The sequence below is a fragment of the Papio anubis genome, chromosome 19, assembly GCF_008728515.1.
Source record: "Papio anubis isolate 15944 chromosome 19, Panubis1.0, whole genome shotgun sequence".
NCBI classification, from domain to species: Eukaryota; Metazoa; Chordata; class Mammalia; order Primates; family Cercopithecidae; genus Papio; species Papio anubis.
Genome location: NC_044994.1, coordinates 45070127 through 45089779, shown reverse-complemented (window position 1 = coordinate 45089779; position 19653 = coordinate 45070127). Strand labels below are relative to the sequence as shown.

Sequence of the window (19653 nt, the reverse complement as noted above, 5' to 3'; positions counted from 1 at the left end):
TTGTATCACTTCAGTCTCTGCTTCTTTCATTGCATGGCCTTTTCCCTGTGTCTCTGCGTATCCCTTTATAAAAACACTGGTATTAAAGGCCTATCTTACTCCAGTATTACCTTAACTAACTAAATCTGTAGGAACCCTATGTCCAACTAAGGTCACAGAACCACTAGGGGTCAGGACTTCAACATATCTTTTCAGATAACATAGTTCAAAAAATAACAGGTGTTAAGCCAATAATTTCATAAATTATGGATGATAATATTTGGTCCAGTATATGAAGTCTATCTCCAAAATAGAATTGTTTGGTCAATATCATTATTTATCTTATGGTTTTGAAAGGGAAAATACTTATTTTCCTATTTAACACAGCTAGAAGCTCTCTCGCTTATAGAAAAAAAAAAATTGCCCAAATCATCTAGTGTAGCAACAGATTTTGTCAGATATAAGGCAAGGGTTTTCATTTTTCTTATTCACTGAAGCCCTTTCTCAGGCTTTGCTATGAGCCTCCTCTGGGCATGCTCCATCCTCACAGAAGTCCCCTTCTAAACAGGAGAGGGTGCACAAATCCCTCCACAAATGAAGTAAAACACTCTACCCCAAGGGTTATTTAACTTCATGTATTAAAAAGAGCATTTTTGCCTGATGTCTTCAGTTACAAAAACAGCTCTGCGTCTACAAAAACACCCATTTCTGAGCTACTTTTTAATGTCTGTAGAGCTTGTGCTGTTTTACAGTTAGAAGCATGCTGTCTTTGGACATAGAGATAAAAATTTAAAAAAACACATTGTTGCCCCCAAAAGAAAAAACAAATTCTTTAATTGGCCCAATAGTTCTTTAGGGCTTTCACTGCGCAAAGCAGAAGGGGTTTAAAAAGCAGACCTATTTACATTCACTTTGCATTCGATAGCTGTTGAATACTCACTGTGTCCAAAGCCCCAAATACAGTTGAGTTCAATTATTGGAAAGGCAGATGTCTGAAAAATTAGTATGATTTGTCCACACTCCCTTTTAGTCAATGATGCCAAAATCTGATATGACATTGTTTTCTCAATTATACTTTGTTTATTAAGGCTAGTACTTGCTTCCTGACAACCATTTAATTGCTAATTCAGTTTTGTACTCCAGACAAGTTTTATTGTAAAACAGACAAACCAAAAACCTAAAAACGAATATAAAATTTTAGAGCTACATTAGTTTCAGTAAAAGTGATTCTAGGGAAAAAAAAATGTATACATTCGAGATACTCTCAGCAAAGCAAGGATCATTGTTGACAGTCAGGGGTTGACATGTGACAAGTAGTCAAAATTTTCTCAAGAGTTTCATAAAAGTTGCTCAAACACTGCTCAGGAGAATGACTGAATCTCAATTATTCTCTTCTAGTTGCAATTTCCAACCCCATGAAGGGATCTGTTATACTGGAGTCCCGGCAGGTGATCACTTGGCTTTAAAGGAAAGATTTTGGGGCTTGAGCTCAGTATCTAATAAAGAAGCCTGTTTTATTTCCCAGTAAGTCTAGTAAGAGAAATCTAACTTAATGAATCAGAAATTTTATGCTCACGTTTAGGGCGATGCATACTGAGTCTGATGCTGTTTTCATATAAGCATGCCCACTATTTCTTAGTTCTGTTGTGTTCAGTTTTTAGTTACTCGCTGTCTTCCATATGCTAGCAACTACCCCAGATGATGAAGATGGAGAGATCAGGGAGAGAAAGTTTTTTGTATGGATCTCAGTATAGCACAATCCTGGCTAATAGAACTTTCTACAGTGATGGAAATATTCTATTCCTGCACTGCTCATTATGATAGCCACTAGCCACATGTGGCCACTGAGCATATGAAATGTGGCAACCTAAGTGAAAAATTCAACATTCAATTTTAATTTAAATTGCCATATGCAGATAATGGCTGCTGCATTGGACAGCACGGGTCTGATGGAATAGACAGGCCTGTACGGTGATAAATAGAATAATAAATATAGAGTTTCCAGCACAGAAGGGTTGAACCTGAGAGATTAGGTTATGGCTGAGTGGCTCTGAGGTTACAGCGAGTTGCTCTGAGGAGGTGATGTCTGAGCTGGGTCTTGATGTTGAAATTTGCCAGGTGACAAAGGGGAGAAAGGGTTCTAGAAAGAATATCATAAAGACACACAGGAGCAAATGAACCTATTGGAAACAAAAAACTGCAAATACTCATTTGGACACAAAATCTAGCTGTGAGACATTGAGTATAAATGCCATTGTTCTGACCTTCATAAAATTAGTTTCCAAGGCACATCTATGTTCACATTTTGTTTTTATCTGTAGAACAAACAATATGAGACTATTTCTTACCTGGAGTACTATACTGCGCAATGTACATCTTAGATTCAACTCCACAATCACGGCAGAAAATGCCTCATCTAAAATTTACATTTAATTAAAAGAATTCTTCAGTTTCTCACACTAACTGCTAATAAGTCAAGTCTGTCCTATTTTGGCAAATGTGAATCCTGAACGGAGATGTAGGTTTTTATGTGTCTATTACACTTCATCTAGAAAATTTCAAACCATATTTTACCCTTCTAAGATCTTTGAAAATGTTGAATAAGTCTTCCTTGGACAAACTCTTTTACCCAGATTTATGCTATTCACATATTTAGAAGTCAAAAAATCTGTATACTTCTGTGTTAAAGGACAAAATTCTAAGTAGAATAGGAAGGCATGGAGGCTTGTAGGTATCTGTCAGAGACAGCTCCCAGGTGAAGATCAAGGTGGGTCACCAGGACTGAGATCCCTCAATTTCCTTATCCGGCTGCAGATGTAGTCTGTGCCTTCCCTGTTCACTCAGTGGACACATTGTACATTTGTTTCATTCAGCAAAACAAATATTATCTTAATGGTTTGGCTTTTGTTTTTGTTTGTTTTCTAATTAGGCAGAAGGGATACAAACATATAAGGATGAGCATTAGCTCCTTTTCTTGAGTCTGAGACTTGTATCAAGATTATTGATTATAAATTATTATAATTATAATTATGAATTATTATTATTATGAATTATTATAATTATAAATTGAACACTTAATACTTGATTGCTGTGTGTCTTTATCAAAATAGCTATCTAATAAAATGTTCACACAGCTTAGGACATCATTAGTCAAATTAGATTTCAGCAGGGTAGGGAAAGAGATAGAGAAAGAGAGGGAGAGAGGGAGATGTGTGTGTGTTTCTAACTTCAGAGACAGGTAAAAAGAAAGAGAGAGAGTAAAAGGTGATGTGTTCGAGAAGAGAAATAAATCAAGTAGAGAGTGTGGCAGGGCGGGGTGGACTTATTTTTTCAAAGCATGATTATTAGAAACATTTTGTTTTACTTTTTAAATATTTTATTCTTACAATATTTAATCAATTTACACATGGTTCTGATAGCAATCATTAGTGACTACAATACAAAACAACATAAAGATATTGAGAAAAATAATGGTAGATTCAGGGTGAAAAATTTCTGGAATTTGAAATAAATTATCAGTGAAGAATACTGCTTGCATACAATCTCTCAAAAAATATTTAATGAATGTGAAGTTAGGCTGTGTTGATAAATATAACCAAAAACCAGTCCCCTAAAAGATTGGTATCCGACTTGGAAAGCAATCATAATTCCCCTAAACCAAAATAGAAAGCCCCAAAAGATTAATGTAGCTTTTCCTCAGACATGCAATTACGGTGAGAGTTGTTAGAATCATTCTTTTAAACAATAATATATATAATTAGAGAAAAATATCTAATTGTATAAAATAAAACTTCTTAAAGCAAAGATTTAAAATACTAAGGGTTGAGTGGCATTGTATGGTATACGCACTTCATAATTTTACACTATTACACATCACTATACAGTACTAAACATGCTCTCCTAATGATGTAGTCTTCCTGTCCATCTCCCTGCCGCAGCCAGCTCCCATTTAACGTGAGGACAAATATGGAAACACCTCTGAATGGTGTCAAAGATAAACAAAGCTGGACACTAAAGTGATATGAACAGTCTTTACTCAGCAATAACTATTGAAAAATAGAGGAAAGAGTCCGCTTGAACCGAATGCAACTTCACTGAAAAAAAAAAGGAAACCAGGAGACAGAAACAAAAAGCTGGGGAGTGCTAGGGAAAAGGCACTCGAGGGCAAAAAGGGGGTTCAGTTCAGGTGACTAGGCCATTTGGGTTTGCTAACTGATACTTACTGAAGTTAGGCTCCTCCCCTCCCACAGAGACTGAGAGAAAGGTGCCTTATGTTCAGATGTTAGCTGGAATTTACGATAGTAAAGACCTCTGGCAGCTTTAAGCTTTTCCAAGTGAGAACTTAAGGAAGCTGGAAACATCATTCTAGGGCCGCAGCCTTGAGCTGTTAGAAAGTATGCTCTGTTCACCCAGGTCTTCTGATCTTCACAAGGTAGTAAGGAAAGGGAATGGAAGGGGAAGAGCCAGAAAGTGGAAGAAATATTAACCAAACACAATCACCGTGTTAGGGACCCAGAAGAAAACAAAACAAAACAAAACAAACAAAAAAAAAAACTTTTCTTCTCTGCAATCATGCATAGTAAATACTACTTTCAAAAGTTTAGAAAAGAGAAAACCGAACTGCCTCAAAGTGAAGTTACTTCTCTAGATTATGGGGCTGCTAGTAAGTAGCTGATTTGGCATAAAAGTCAGATCCGAGTTTACTTCTTGCTGCTGACTTTAAATATGCTGGCTTAACCTTTGGATAAGAAGGAGCCTGGCATGTGCCACAAAATACCGAGGAATTTTCGGCTTTAGAGTCATTTATGTAGTTTTAGGTCCATATTAGATGTTGACCAAGCAATAAATAGCTGAAAACAGAGGCATTTGTTTTCTTAAATATTGTGAAAGATAACCTATTAAATTCATGTTAATTTAGGCACCACTTTAACATCTCTTTGCATAGAGGACTTTAATATCTTAAAATGCTCTTAGTTTCTTTAAAATACAATTGAGAATTATGTTTGTTAGAGAAGTTAGTATTTGTTATGAGAATATTTATTATTATTTACTATTGGCATGACTATTACTGAATAAATGACAAATTGAGCGAAAAAAATCAATCTCAAGATGTCTTTAACCATACGTATGACCACTCTCCAAGAAGAAACTTACTTGCCTATGAATGTCCAAAACAATTAAAACATCTTGGGACAATCAGGTTTGTCAGATTTATTTGCAATGTGAAATTTGATCCATGATAAGAGTTCATAAAATAAATTTGGCATACTGGGCTACCAGAAGTATCTTGGTTATTAAATAGAATAGTCAAAAAAGGTTGTTAATTAAAACATTTAACTAGAATTATCTTTCTAACTAAATTTAATTTGCAGTCTGTAAAGCAAAAGCTATATCTATCACCAATTTTATAATAGTAATTGCCACTAAGGTCATGTTTACATAATACACTGACCCACTGAAGTTTGAGAATTGTAAGTTCGTATCCTACCAAAAACTAAGCATAAAATATAAGCCTGGTATGAAGTGAATTCCTCAATTTATTTGATGCATGGGTTTTTCTCTTCCTTATTTTAAGGAACTTAAATAAGGAAATTCTCTTCCTTATTTAAGGCAGCTTTCTATTCTCAGGAAAAGCAAGTAATTGGAATAAAAAAATGCCTCTGTACTCCCCACCCCCACACCCCCTTCCCTCACATTCCTAAATTGGTGGAAATTTTGAGAAAGATTTGCCAATAATCTGTTATTTAATTCACTCTCAAAGATGGCCTTTAAAAAGAATATTCTGTCAATAAATTCAACTGGTAAGGAGAAAAAGCAATGAAACTCAAAGGATCTAGATGGCTGCTTTTTATAGAAAATCTTATGGGCAATGTTAATTTTAGCATTTTGTAAGTGAGTTAAGCAATATGACTATTCCTGAGACATAGTGGCTACCCTTACCTAAGTTGAGATTCCTTGTTTTGTTAACATAACTGAGCTGAATAATTCTGTCAGTGTGGGCAACTCTCAACTTAGCTATATCTATGATAAGGTCTCACGGTACAATGCCTGATCAATCAAGGCAAAATAAGCTATGGTGTTTAAAAACTTGCCGTAATTCTAAGAAAACTCCTTACTTATCCTAATCCACATTAGAGAGAGAGAGAGAGTGGAGAGGATGTCCCTCAGATATGTAATGTGAAAAAAAAATCATAGAAAATTATCAGAACTTATAAAAATGAGAACTATTATTTACTTATTCCTGCAAGGTAGAAGTTTTAATTCTATCACTGAAACAGCAGAAATATGCACCCAGGAAAATAGACCTATGTGCTCCCAATCCATATTACTTCCTGGGAATTCAAAAACCTCACCTAATTCATCTTTTTGTCTCTGTCCAAGTCTGAACTTGACATGCAAGATCATAACTCTACACCCTTTTCTATCCCAAATTTCCTTTGACAATACAGTCTCAGAAATAATACCACACATCTACAGCCATCTGATCTTTGATAAACCTGAGAAAAACAAGAAATGTGGAAACGATTCCCTATTTAATAAATGGTGCTGGGAAAATTGGCTAGCCATAAGTAGAAAGCTGAAACTGGATCCTTTCCTTACTCCTTATATGAAAATTAATTCAAGATGGATTAGAGACTTAAATGTTAGACCCGATACTATAAAAACCCTGGAAGAAAACCTAGGTTATACCATTCAGGACACAGGCATGGGCAAGGACTTCATATCTAAAACAACAAAAGCAACGGCAACAAAAGCCAAAATTGACAAATGGGATCTCATTAAACTAAAGAGCTTCTGCACAGCAAAAGGAACTACCATCAGAGTGAACAGGCAACCTACAGAATGGGAGAAAATTTTTGCAATCTACTCATCTGACAAAGGGCTAATATCCAGAACCTACAAAGAACTCAAATTTACAAGAAAAAAACAAACAACCCCATCAAAAAGTGGGCAAAGGATATGAACAGACATTTCTCAAAAGAAGACATGCATACAGCCAACAGACACATGAAAAAATGCTCATCATCACTGGCCATCAGAGAAATGCAAATCAAAACCACAATGAGATACCATCTCACACCAGTTAGAATGGCGATCATTAAAAAGTCAGGAAACAACAGGTGCTGGAGAGGATGTGGAGAAATAGGAACATTTTACACTGTTGGTGGGATTGTAAACTAGCTCAACCATTGTGGAAAACAGTATGGCGATTCCTCAAGGATCTAGAACTAGAAATACCATATGACCCAGCCATCCCATTACTGGGTATATACCCAAAGGATTATAAATCATGCTGCTATAAAGACACATGCACGTTCATTGTGGCACTATTCACAATAGCAAACACTTGGAATCAACCCAAATGTCCATCAGTGACAGACTGGATTAAGAAAATGTGGCACATATGCACCATGGAATACTATGCAGCCATAAAAAAGGATGAGTTCCTGTCCTTTGTAGGGACATGGATGCAGCTGGAAAGCATCATTCTCAGCAAACTATCGCAAGAACAGAAAACCAAACACCGCATGTTCTCACTCATAGGTGGGAACTGAACAATGAGATCACTTGGACTCGGGAAGGGGAATATCACATACTGGGGCCTATCACGGGGAGGGGGTAGCGGGGAGGGATTGCATTGGGAGTTATACCTGATGTAAATGACGAGTTGATGGGTGCTGACGAGTTGATGGGTGCAGCACACCAACATGGCACAAGTATACATATGTAACAAACCTGCACGTTATGCACATGTACACTAGAACTTAAAGTATAACGAAAAAAAAAAAGACAATACAGTCTCTTTAGCCAAAACTCACGACCACATGAGGCAATAATAGAACTCGAGTCTTTCATTTAAATATTCATGGTAAGAGACATTTCATTAATATTAGAGGTGACCAGTGTGGTGTTGTGAGAGGGAATATTTTCATTGTGTTTTGTACAGGAGTTAGAATATTCTAGAGTTATAATGTGCTCCTCTTATACTTTCTTCCACTGCCAAGCACATTATTGTACCTTTGCCAAATGTTCTTGTAAGTTGGAGTTAGATCCTACTTAAAAGTCTCTACACAAAATGAAATCAGCTATAACCAGTTAAGAACTTTTCTTATCCCTCTGCATTCGACTAACTCATCATGGCTTACAGCCACTTTTCAACAAGTTTTATGGGTCTCAATAGATGTTACAAAATAATTGTATTTTTCTTCTCAGAGATATTTTCTAATTTGAACTTTATTTAACTTAGCTTTATGGCAACTAGAACAATCATTTAGAAAGAAAAGACTGATTACTGGATTCAGTCCTCTAACTAGATATTGCACCATGCTGAAGATTGTGATCAACTCATTTCACACAAGATATCTTTTTTTTTTTTTTTTTTTAATTTGAGACAGAGTCTCACTGTGTCACCCAGACTGGAGTGCAGTGGTGCGATCTTGGTTCACTGCAACCTCTGACTCCCAGGTTCAAGCAATTCTCCTGCCTCAGTCTCCTGATGTAACTGTGATTACAGGCATGTATCACCATGCCCAGCTAATTTTGTAATTTTGGTAGAGATGAGATTTCGCCATGTTGGCCAGGGTGGTCTCAAACTCCTGGCCTCAATCAATCCACCCACCTTGGCCTCCCTAAGTGCTGGGATTAGAGGTGTGAGCCACAGATGTCTTAAAGTCATCAGAGGGAGGGTTCAAGAAAATCATGTACTTTGTGTTGTACTGATTATGAGTTTACACAATTGTCATAAATAGCAACTCTTTGTCTATTAAGAATCAGTGGCTTAAGGAGGTGGTATCTGGCATCTTTTCAGGAAAGATAAACTCTCAGTCTATAGAAGTACAAGAACTGGATAAAGAAATTCATCAGAGAAACATGGAATTGGAAGGAGACTCAGAGGTCACTTATTCAAATATCCTATCATACGTATAAAACCTGTTCATCTCCCCAAAATGGTTCATACAGAAACTGCTTGAGCACTTCTAGAGGATGAGGCAAATCCACTCTATTGTAAATAGGCTAGCTGAAAATTCTCACAGTGAGCTGCAATCTGTCTTCACAACACATTGCATTTAATTCTGCTTATCAAATAGCAAAAACTTGAGGGAGCTCCTGTGCATTCAGCCCTATACTGAGTAGGGTGGTGGGATTCAAGGACATCTGAAAACATGCTTTCTTTTTCTCCCATGGGGAAGGAAACAGAATGACTAAACGTTATGCTTCCACCATTCATATGAGGGGCGGACAAGGCGGGGAGCACTTAGGCAAGTCAGTTGGTTTCCAGAACCTGTAGACTATAATAATAATACCTCATGATGTTGTATTGAAGATTAAACTTGCATTCAAAACTGCTTAAATTGTGAGAGCTGCACAACTGCAAATACTAATTTTCACAGCATCCCTTGCAGACTTCTATGGCAAAATATCCCACCTTGTGTTAAAATAAGTGATTTGTTTAGCTGCTAGCTACAGAATAAATGGTAACATATTGTCCCTTTTGTACTGAAGACTTATTACAGTTCCTGGCATACCATAAATGTTCATAAAGATCTGCTGAATCCAAATGACCACGCATCCAGGATTCTCACAAATGGTGATATTAGACTGAATAGCATTGTAGATTAGAAGTAGGACTGTTAACCATAAAGATAAAATAACTAGTTCACTTTAGATATGGTCAGTTTAAGCAGGAAGCATCCTGTGTACTAATCTAAGGGGTCAATGAGGGAAGAAGATGGGATGAGAAGTTTTAGAAGTTTTCACAAAGAGGGAATCATGTAGGGAGAGAAACTGAAGAGGAATTCACAGAGGAAAGAGCAGAAGTTCAACCTAAGAGCTGAGACAATACTAGGCATTGGGGCTGGCGGAATAAACCACTTAGAGAGAAAGCTAGAACGTACAGCCTTATTCAACCAAATCTGCTATTACTCACACTTTATTTACTCTCCTAATATGCCCTTCAATCTTCCAATAAGTATGTGGTAATGTCTATTCTCTGTCCAACATAATTTGGATATTATGATATATAAAAGAAAAATTAAGATCTATACTTCTAAAAAGTTTGAAGACTCCTAAATAGACAACAGGTACTTAAAACAAAAAAAGATGAATTAAAAAAATTAGACCATGGTAGCCAAATTGCATGATTGTTAGTTTAAACTGTGCTGCTATGTCACAGGTTCTACGACTGCAATAGAAACAACAGAATAATGTGGATCTGATACACTGATAAAGTGTTATGAATGAGATGGGTCCACAATTGAGCCATATATAGGTAAGATTTGACAAATTTTATCTTCACCAATGTAAATCCTTGGGCTTGAAGCGTGTCTCCTGTGCTTACTAGCTGTATGAACGTAGGCAATTTATGTAACCTGCCTTGGCTCAATGCTCTCATCAGTAAACTAGGAAAATTAATAATACCTATCAAAGAGTTGTCATAAGGATTAAATTGATTGGCTCATGCGTAGCACATTGAAATATGTAAAGATATTAAACTTACTATTATTTCTTCTATTGGCTTAAAATAATATTTTGGTATGAATCAGGCATGTTGTGGGTCTGTTTCATGTTTATTCTATGTGTACTTTTATAAAAATTGTTTATTTTATACAATTTAACACAAATAAACTATTCTTCCAATTATGATCTTCAAAATATCAATACCTGCTTAGGTGGATTGCATAGAAACTGGGTATTGCATGTAAGAGAATTGTGTGCAAGAAAAAAACTGATAATTTTATTTATTTATACAATCTCTGATCATTTTTGTAATTGTGGCAAAAGGGGAGCTTTGCTTGTATTTTTTAGTGTGTGTGTGTGTGTGTGTGTGTGTGTGTGTGTGTGTGTGTGTGATGGAGTTTCGCTCTTGTTGCCCAGGCTGTAGTGCAAAGGTGTGTTGTCAGCTCACGACAACCTTCGCCTCCTGGGTTAGAGCGATTCTCCTGCCTCAGCCGCCTGAGTAACTGGGATTACAGGCAAGCACCACCACACCTAGTTAATTTTGTATTTTTAGTAGAGACGGGATTTCTCCATGTTGGTCAGGCTGCTCTTGAACTCCTGACCTCAGGTGATCTGCCTGCCTCAGCCTCCCAAAGTGCTGGGATTACAGGCGTGAGCCACTGTACCCAGCCGCTTTGCATATTTTTCAAATGTTAATTATCTTATATAGGATACAAGAGAATAATCTAGTATTGAGAAAAGATCACTGCTTAGGAATTAGCATCTCTGGGTTCTATTCTGGCATCTACCATTAACTTACTGTGGTTCCTTGAAAGAAAAAGGTAACATATCAGCTTTAATTTTCTCACTGTAAAATGAGAGAATATAGTGCCTTTCCTTCTTACCCAAAAGACATGTGCTGGAGATCTAGTGATTATTTCATATTCCAAAGTGGTATTAACCAAAATCTAGGCAGTATATTTTTACACCTCAGATGCTGCCTGATGTAGACAAGTGGCTGCAGACGTCTGTCTCTGCCTGTACAGTGAGTGGACGCGTGGTTACTGGGACTGTAGCCATAGTCCCCATCTCTGGTCCTTACGTGGCTTTGATAGATTGAAATCGTTTTCTGCTACTCCAGTCGTAGTAGTAGTTAGAATTAGTTTCATTCAGTAGTAGTAGTAGTTAGAATTAGTTTCATCATCTAATGTATTAACTGATGGAGAATTACCATCATGTCATTGTAACTTTTACCATTCCTGCAAAAGAAACCTGACTTGCCAAGGAAGGGAGAAATGGTGTGTTGTTGTGTGAGTACATGTGTGTGTTCCCTAAATTCATGTCTTATCTATATTCTATTTTCAGTAAAAGAAAAAGAGGCAAGGTGCAATTTATTCCCAATGTTCAGTGACTAACTTCACCAAAATCACAGCAAGGAAACATTTTTTTTTTCTTTGAGACGGAATCTCCCTCGTCTCCCAGACTGTAGTGCAATGGTGTGATCTTGACTCACTGCAGCCACCACCTCTTGGGTAGCTAGGATTAAAGGCACCTGCTACCATGCCTGACTAATTTTTGTATTTTTAGTAGAGACAAGGTTTCACTATGTTGACCAGGCTGGTCTTGAACTCCTGACCTCAGGTGAACCACCCGCCTCGGCCTCCCAAAGTACTGGGATTACAGGTGTGAGCTGCCATGCCGAGCCAAGGAAACAATCTTATATTTTTTAATAAATAAAATTGTGGTCAAAATTCTGAAGATTAAAAAACTATAATTTCATGTATTATTATTTTAAGAGGGGGATACTGTATGAATAAAACTATTCTCTCTATCCCTGCACTCACTGTAATTAATGAAAAATACAAGAATTTAAAATCACAACATTTAAATAGATTTCAAATAGAAGGGATATTCTCTGTTATGTATCTTTTGAAAAAAAAATATTTTCTTGGTTGTCAAAGTTAGAACACTGTAGTAATGATAAAGGGATATCGCTTGGATTTTTCAAAATAATACCATGTAAAAAACCTGGAGTGTTTGCCATTTACAAGTCAATTAATAGCTAATAGTAAACAGTACAATGTAATATTTAGTATGTATAAGGATGGTGCATGGCCCACAAAAACTTACATGTGTGTGATTTTTTTCAACCAAGGCTGCTTCAAGAACATATATAAATGTTACTGCAAATTTCATCATACATAATTCACATCTTTCTCCTTCCTAATAGAGAGATTAAAGTTTTATATGCACAATACATAAACAGAAGTAAAATAAGCTAATAGAAACAAACATTTGAGAACAAAATGCCTTATCATCCACAATGCTTATATTACCATGTTTTTTTGAAACAATGGAGTCTTAATTTATATAGATTTTATAACAGAATGTATAACAATAGAAAACTGAATAAGAACCAGATTAAGGTACATAATAGAGGAGTCTTTCACTTTTTAAACATGTAAGAATTTCTCTTACACAGCCTCTCTCTTTGAAATGATTTTTCTTATGTCTACAGAGGAGCAATCCTTTCATAAAGAGAATTTTAAAATCTGTCAATCATTTGGATGTTTCAGTATATAGATAGGTCTGCAGTACACGGACTTTGTTTTCTCTCTCTTTAATAATTGTATAAAGTAAGAGGAAAGACTGATTTTTTTTTTTTTTTTTTTTTTTACAGAAACAACCACAAATTAAAAATGTGCGTGCATCAGATAAACCTCTGATGTTTTCCAATTTGGCAAGCTAATTTGCTAAAAAATGTGCTTTTATTATACAATACTCAGATTCTAATTCCTTTCATACTATATTCTGTAATATCCAAGACACTTCAGATTATTTATTTTTGGAATGAGGTACTGTATAAATAAAATCCCAAGCACAATATTCATTAACCAACCAGTAAACACTAAAAAACAAATTACCTAAATTCCTCTACTGACTTAAAAGATTGTAAATATTGGCAGCTTTGCTGTTTAAATAGCTTGAGTTTCTTGCTGGGCAATATTGATAAGAAGGGAAAACTATTATTTCAGTAGAATGAAATGCATTAGGTTAAGGAATAAGTATATGAAATACATTTGTTCAGACAGTTTGGAAATAATTTTCGTATTATGTGGATTGAAACACAGTGTGGTAAGCCAGAGAATTCAGGAGCAACACTGAGAATAATAGGGGAGAAAAAAGTCGATGATGATTGCTCAGAGTTTCCATGCTTGTGGTCCCAGGAATGTGGTAAGCTACATACATAGATGAAGTGAATCAGCTACAGTGGAGGGCTCTATTGCAACTAAACCATTTGGGATTTGGGTCCCCCTGCCCATTTCCTCAGATATGTAACCCACCTGCTTAATATTAATGGTTATATAATGAGATAACCTATACAGAAATGGATGAAGAATGGATGAAATTAATCATGGACGAAAACTCAAGTATTTTCCAAGTTTTACCTTGCAGAATATTTGAGTTAGGGTTTGGCAGCAGTTGTGTGGTCAACAAATGATGAAGTCACAAGGGGATGATCTTAGGTTGTAAAACAATTTGCTTGTACTAGGCCTACAAACCAAAGAGTTTCTTGGAAATCTACAGTGCTTTTCATTTTGGCATTTTTTGTTGTTGTTGCTTGTTTGTTTATTTTTGGTAGCCATTGTGCATGAGACAGAGCTGAGAATCATAGAGCTCCTTGTCTGGTGAAAACCTGACTGGTTTTACTGCTTCTTACCCAGAGTGTGAATGTAGATAGAAAGAGGGAGCAAACCATATTTGAATTTTGATTTTAGTCTTAAAAATATTGTTTCTGGGCTGGGCACGGTGTCTCACACGTGTAATCCCAGCATTTTGAGAGGCCAAGGCGGGTGGATCGTTTGAGTTCAGGTGTTCAAGACCAGCCTGGCCAACATGGTGAAGCCCTGTCTCTACTAAAAATACAAAAAATAGCCAGGTGGTAGTGGTGTGCGCCTGTAATCCCAGCTACCTGGGAGGCTGAGGCAGGAGAATCACTTGCGCCTGGGAGGCAGAGGTTGCAGTGAGCTGAGATCACACCACTGCATATATATAAGAGTGTGTGTGTGTGTATGTGTGTGTGTACTACACGTATGTGTGTGTATATGTGTTTGGATGTATATATACATACGTATATACACGTATATATACATGTATATACATACATGTGTATACATACGTGTGTGTGTGTATATATACATATATATATAAGCTTCTGATACAAAATATCAGACAGGATTCTTTTTTTGCCTTATTCTAAAAATCCTACTGAAATTAGAAGAGAAAAATAAAAATCTATAAACTTATAACAGTTCTGAAAAAAAGACTGGGTTAAGATAACATGGCCTCAGTGGAGCAACTTTTTGGATAGATATATGGAAGAGAGAAGAAGAAGAACATATTTCTGTTTTAAACAAAGCAGGCAAAACAAAAACTTAAAACATTCAGAGGACAAAGCCTTTAAGGATGTGGGAGCTGCTCTTTATGACAAAGACTCAGAGATGTAGAGGAAATATAGAAAGTGAGGCAGGAAAATGAGGAAAGTCTGTCTAAGAAATATCTGGGTCATTCGCCGCCCACTAATCTCTGGTCCCCACTGAAGCATCATTACCAATAAGATTTCTCCTAATTCCTAAAATTATGAAACTACTCTCTAAAGAAATTTAATGATTTTCACAGGTAGGAATGAGACTTAAGTCATTCTCATTCTGTAAGCTTCCAACATACTGCTAGTCATCCTAGCACTCTATAGTGAAACCAGCCAGGTCACCAACCTAGTTGGTGAGCCCTACGTTGGAGCAGAGAGACATTTGGGGATAAAATTTTCCATGGTGACGGAGACATTACTCAACATCCCATTTATTTCATACATATGAATGAACTATCAATGATTACCAAAAGCCTTGAGAAAATAACACAGCCCAAAGGAACTAAAGTAAGCCAAGAGAACAGCCAACCCTAAAAGGCATTAAGATAATGCAAGAAACAGGAAAGAAGCTTAAAATAGTCCCATTGATGATTTAAGAAATTGCTATAACTATAAACCAGAGTAGAGTTTTAGGGAGAAGTCCAAGAAGAAAGGGTTCTTGAAGCTTAAAAATCAGTAAGAAACTAGTAGAAAAGCTTAAAAAGTTGAAGAACCTTATTTTGCTTTGAACCAAAAGATGAATAAATAGAAACAATAAGAAAAAGATTAACAGACATAGAGAATTAATCCAGGATGCTAACATCTATCTAATAATGGTTTTAAGGGGGAAAAAAAGACATAGTAAATAAGATGGCTGAAAAAAAATAAAAGAAAAAATAGGTTAAAAAATACCTGTAACTGAAAAATCGACAACGCTCATTAGAATACAGTGGTTGTTATGTGGTTAAGTGGCTAGCAAGACCCATACCTACTGCTAATATCAGGTCTCCAAAGATTCCTAGAATATTGTAAAAGCTTCCAAAATGAAACACTGCCTATCTACAAGGGAAGGAGAATTAAATTGCCATTATCTTTCTCATCAGCAGTATTGAATGCTGTATGACAATAAAGCAATGTCTTCAGAATTCTGAGGGAAAATTATTTTGAACCTTCAGCTGTACTATTAAGTAAGTATGATGAAAATAATGACACTTGATATTTACAAGGACTCAAATATTTTTCCAATTACTTTTCTGAAGCATTGCTTATGAATATCAAAAATGAAAGCCAAAAAACAAAAAGGAAGCCCGAGCACGGAGGAAGCAGAGATAAAAACAATAAGCATAACCTAACAAGAATGGACTAGGAATAAAAAGGAAAAATATCCTGAAATGACAGTTACATGGTAGAGTTGAACAATCATCAACACAAATTCGAACAGTGATCCAGAGAGCTCCAAGGAAAAAAAATGATATTTAAGAAAAATGTATTTTCATTTTAATAATAGGACATAAATGATTAGGAAATATGTAATCTTAGTGATAAGGTAAAGGCATGTTATTATTTTTAAAGACAATAAAATGTCATTTTAAAATTCTAGGAAAAGCAAAATGGAAAGTTATAGTCAAATAATAAAGAAAATAAAGATATGTATTGGTGACTAAAAGTAGATAATCTATTGACCGTCGTGCTTGAGAGGCACATACTTAGGGAAAAAGAATTACATTTTCTTACTATGGGTCCAATTATAGTACTTAGCTCTGCAGGGAATCATAATTAGATAATCATACTATAGTAATGTGTTGTTTATTGGTTTTAAATTCTATAATTAATCTAACTAAATAATTATGGTTGGCAAAGAGCATGTATGAATGTAAAAATACACGTGCATCTGAGAGAAGATATAATAAAAGTTGAAGGCGTAAGCAAATAAACACACTTAATTACAGTGGATGTCTACAAAACATTTTTACACTAATACAAAGACTTACTTTCAAAAGCCATTATCATGATACACCTTTTATGTATATTATTTTTCCCTTATGAGGAAATGAATTCTCAACTTAGTTTTCTATGAATGACCAAACATATAACAAAAAATAGAAACAAAAAATCCAGTGGGTGTTTTCTCAAGGTGATTGCCAAACACAAGTAAATCCTCAAGTTTGAAAACCTAAGTCTTTCCCATTCTTTGGAGGGATTTCCACACTAATCGAAGGATGAAATTTATCCATGGTGAAAAATTGTATTTCTATAAAATTTTATTCTATTTCTATGAAACTATAAAATAGCTCAAATTACAGTGTTTAACAGATTATGTCTATCAATCATTCTCAGTTACACCTCATATTTTAAATCATTTTCTGTATAGCTCATTGGGATATGTTATTTATATTTATAGACATTTGAGACATTATAAACACTGCCATACATACTTGCACACCGAAATGCAGGCCTATTTGAGTATTTGTGTATTTGCTCCATAGTGTGAAAATATTTTAAAGCAAGAACTTTCTGAAATAGTAAACATTTTGACTGAAAAAATGGTTTTTGCTTAGCAGGCCCAACTCAGCTCAGTGCCATATGAAAAAATTAAGTGCAGGAGGCAATGAAAAACGACTAGTCATTTTTTTCTCCCAGCTGATACATATCTTATTTATTCTTCCTTATAATGTGTGAATGCTGCACCATGCCCTATTTTGTCTTCTGCCTCAATTAAAATGTAAATTTCTGCAGCCCATCTCTATAATTCCAGACTGCTCTAGGCAGGGGAATTTAAACTGCTTTTAATAAAACCAACTACAGATGCTGAAATAAGATTTCTTCCCATGTCTTTGAAATCTATACGTGGAATGGTATGCTGGATCTTCTCTAGTTACATCTTGGTTACAAACATTCAGATAAAAGGAAAAGAAGGTGATGGGTGCATTTCAATATCACCACATACACAAACCCAAAGTTAGGGAACTGACCCTCCTCTCCTTTTGGACAATTTTTAGCAATCTATCCTATTTCTTTTACAAAAGATAAATGTTATTCACATTTAGAATTTATAGCCTAAAAATGCCACTGCCCATTTTCCCAGATAGGGTGAAAATTTGATAGGTAGATTAACAACTGAAGTCAAGTTTGCAAAAGCAACTTTTAGATTTTTATATTAGCATGTTGGTCTGCCTCTTCCATTTGTCCATTTCTATGTCTCACCCTGCAAAGCATCCAATGCTCCCTTTGTCTTGTAAATGTCTTTGCCCCTTTTCCTGGTTAACTCCTAATGTTCTTTCAAGTCTTAACTCTGGTGTCTCCTCTAGGAAAAATCACCTGGGGAAGTGAGAGGGCACATTGCCCCTTTATCTCTTACTTTCCTAGTATTCACTGGTTGCCCTCTCATGATTCTAGTAACTTCCCATATTAGAATCATCATATAATTTACCATCCAACCCCAGCCACTTTATAGAGTAAAAGGAGCTACTAACGAGATAGAAATGGGGAAAACAGATGTAAACCAGCATTCTCCCAGGCAAACCAGAATCCTACCATCAATAAGGGAAATAATCCGTCTTCTATCACAAATACTTAACATTCAACAGGATACGTTTCTGTAGAGAACCACTATGTTTCTTGAACCTAGTGGTTCTCTACAGAGGGTGATTTGGTGCTCTTGGGGACATTTGGCAATATCTGAAAACATGTCTGGCTGTTACAACTTGGGAAGGTAAGGAGGATGCTAGTGGCATCTAGTGGGTAGAGGCAGGGATGCTTCCAAACACACTCCCATGCACACTACAGCCTCCCAGAACAAAGAATTATCCAGGCCCAAATGTTACTATTGCTGAGTCTGAGAAATGCTGCCCTAAGCAGGCGATATGAGGAGCAGGCAAGAAGGGCAGTGAACAAAGGCAGAGAAGATATGCAGTGTTCAGCTTCCCTGCCTCAACTATGCAGTCCTGTGGGAGAAGCAGGTCTTAGAAGAGAAACTCTTAGTGTCATAACCATCCTCAATTTGTCATCTCCTGCATTGCCCTCATTACTTGTCACTGGGGAAATGGCTAGAAATGAAAAACAACTCTGTCTATACCCTCTTCTGAGTATACCACTGGAGACAACAAAAATAAGCAATATCCTGAATTAAGTTTTCAAGTTCCTTCCTTTTTAAAATCCTGTCCCCTACCCTCCTGTAAATTTAATCATCTTGAAGCACTGCTTTCTTCATTTTGGTCCCCTGCTCAACACCTCCAGCAATTGAGTCCAAAGTGCTTAGCCATCAGTGTCTTTGGAGCTATCTTAGAAAGCTCTTTATGTAATCATCTGGCTTCAGCCTTTTGTTCTAACCTCTGTCCTCCAAATAAAATTTCCCATCTCTAACTCTTTGTGTTTCCTGCCTGGAATACCTTCTTGCCTCCATTTCTTCTATCCCAATTCTATTTTTCTTTCAAGATCCTGCTTAAATTTCATTTCCCTAAACTCTTCTCTCCATTATTCATCTATAACTGTTTATTTTTCATTACTCATTTACTTGTATTGATCATTATCTTTGGATGTGAATCATCCTAATCTTTCTATCAACATACTCAACATGCCAAGAAAAATGTAAATTTACATTTTCTAAATGTCCTCTTCAGTAAACTTATGGTGAGTTATACATAAAGATGTATACTGTTTCTAATTTAAAAATATTATTAATTGGGTAGAACATTAATTGTACCAGTGTCACATTTAACTGACGCTCAATAAATATATATTGTTGGCAACACTTATAGAGACATACCTTTGATTAAATAAGCTCCTAATGAGACCAGTCTCCAAAGGACAATTTTTTTTTTTTCCAATCA

The 19653-nt window shown here is 35.9% G+C and overlaps 1 protein-coding gene and 1 long non-coding RNA gene across 6 annotated transcripts in view; both read right to left on the bottom strand.

The window, feature by feature from the left end:
- The window catches only part of DCC (DCC netrin 1 receptor), a 1226567-nt gene that overhangs the window by 560477 nt on the left and 646437 nt on the right, over positions 1 to 19653 (bottom strand). The gene's annotated exons all lie outside the window — the stretch shown is intronic.
- Positions 1 to 19653, bottom strand: part of LOC116271508 — a 41329-nt gene that overhangs the window by 1917 nt on the left and 19759 nt on the right. The window lies entirely within an intron of this gene.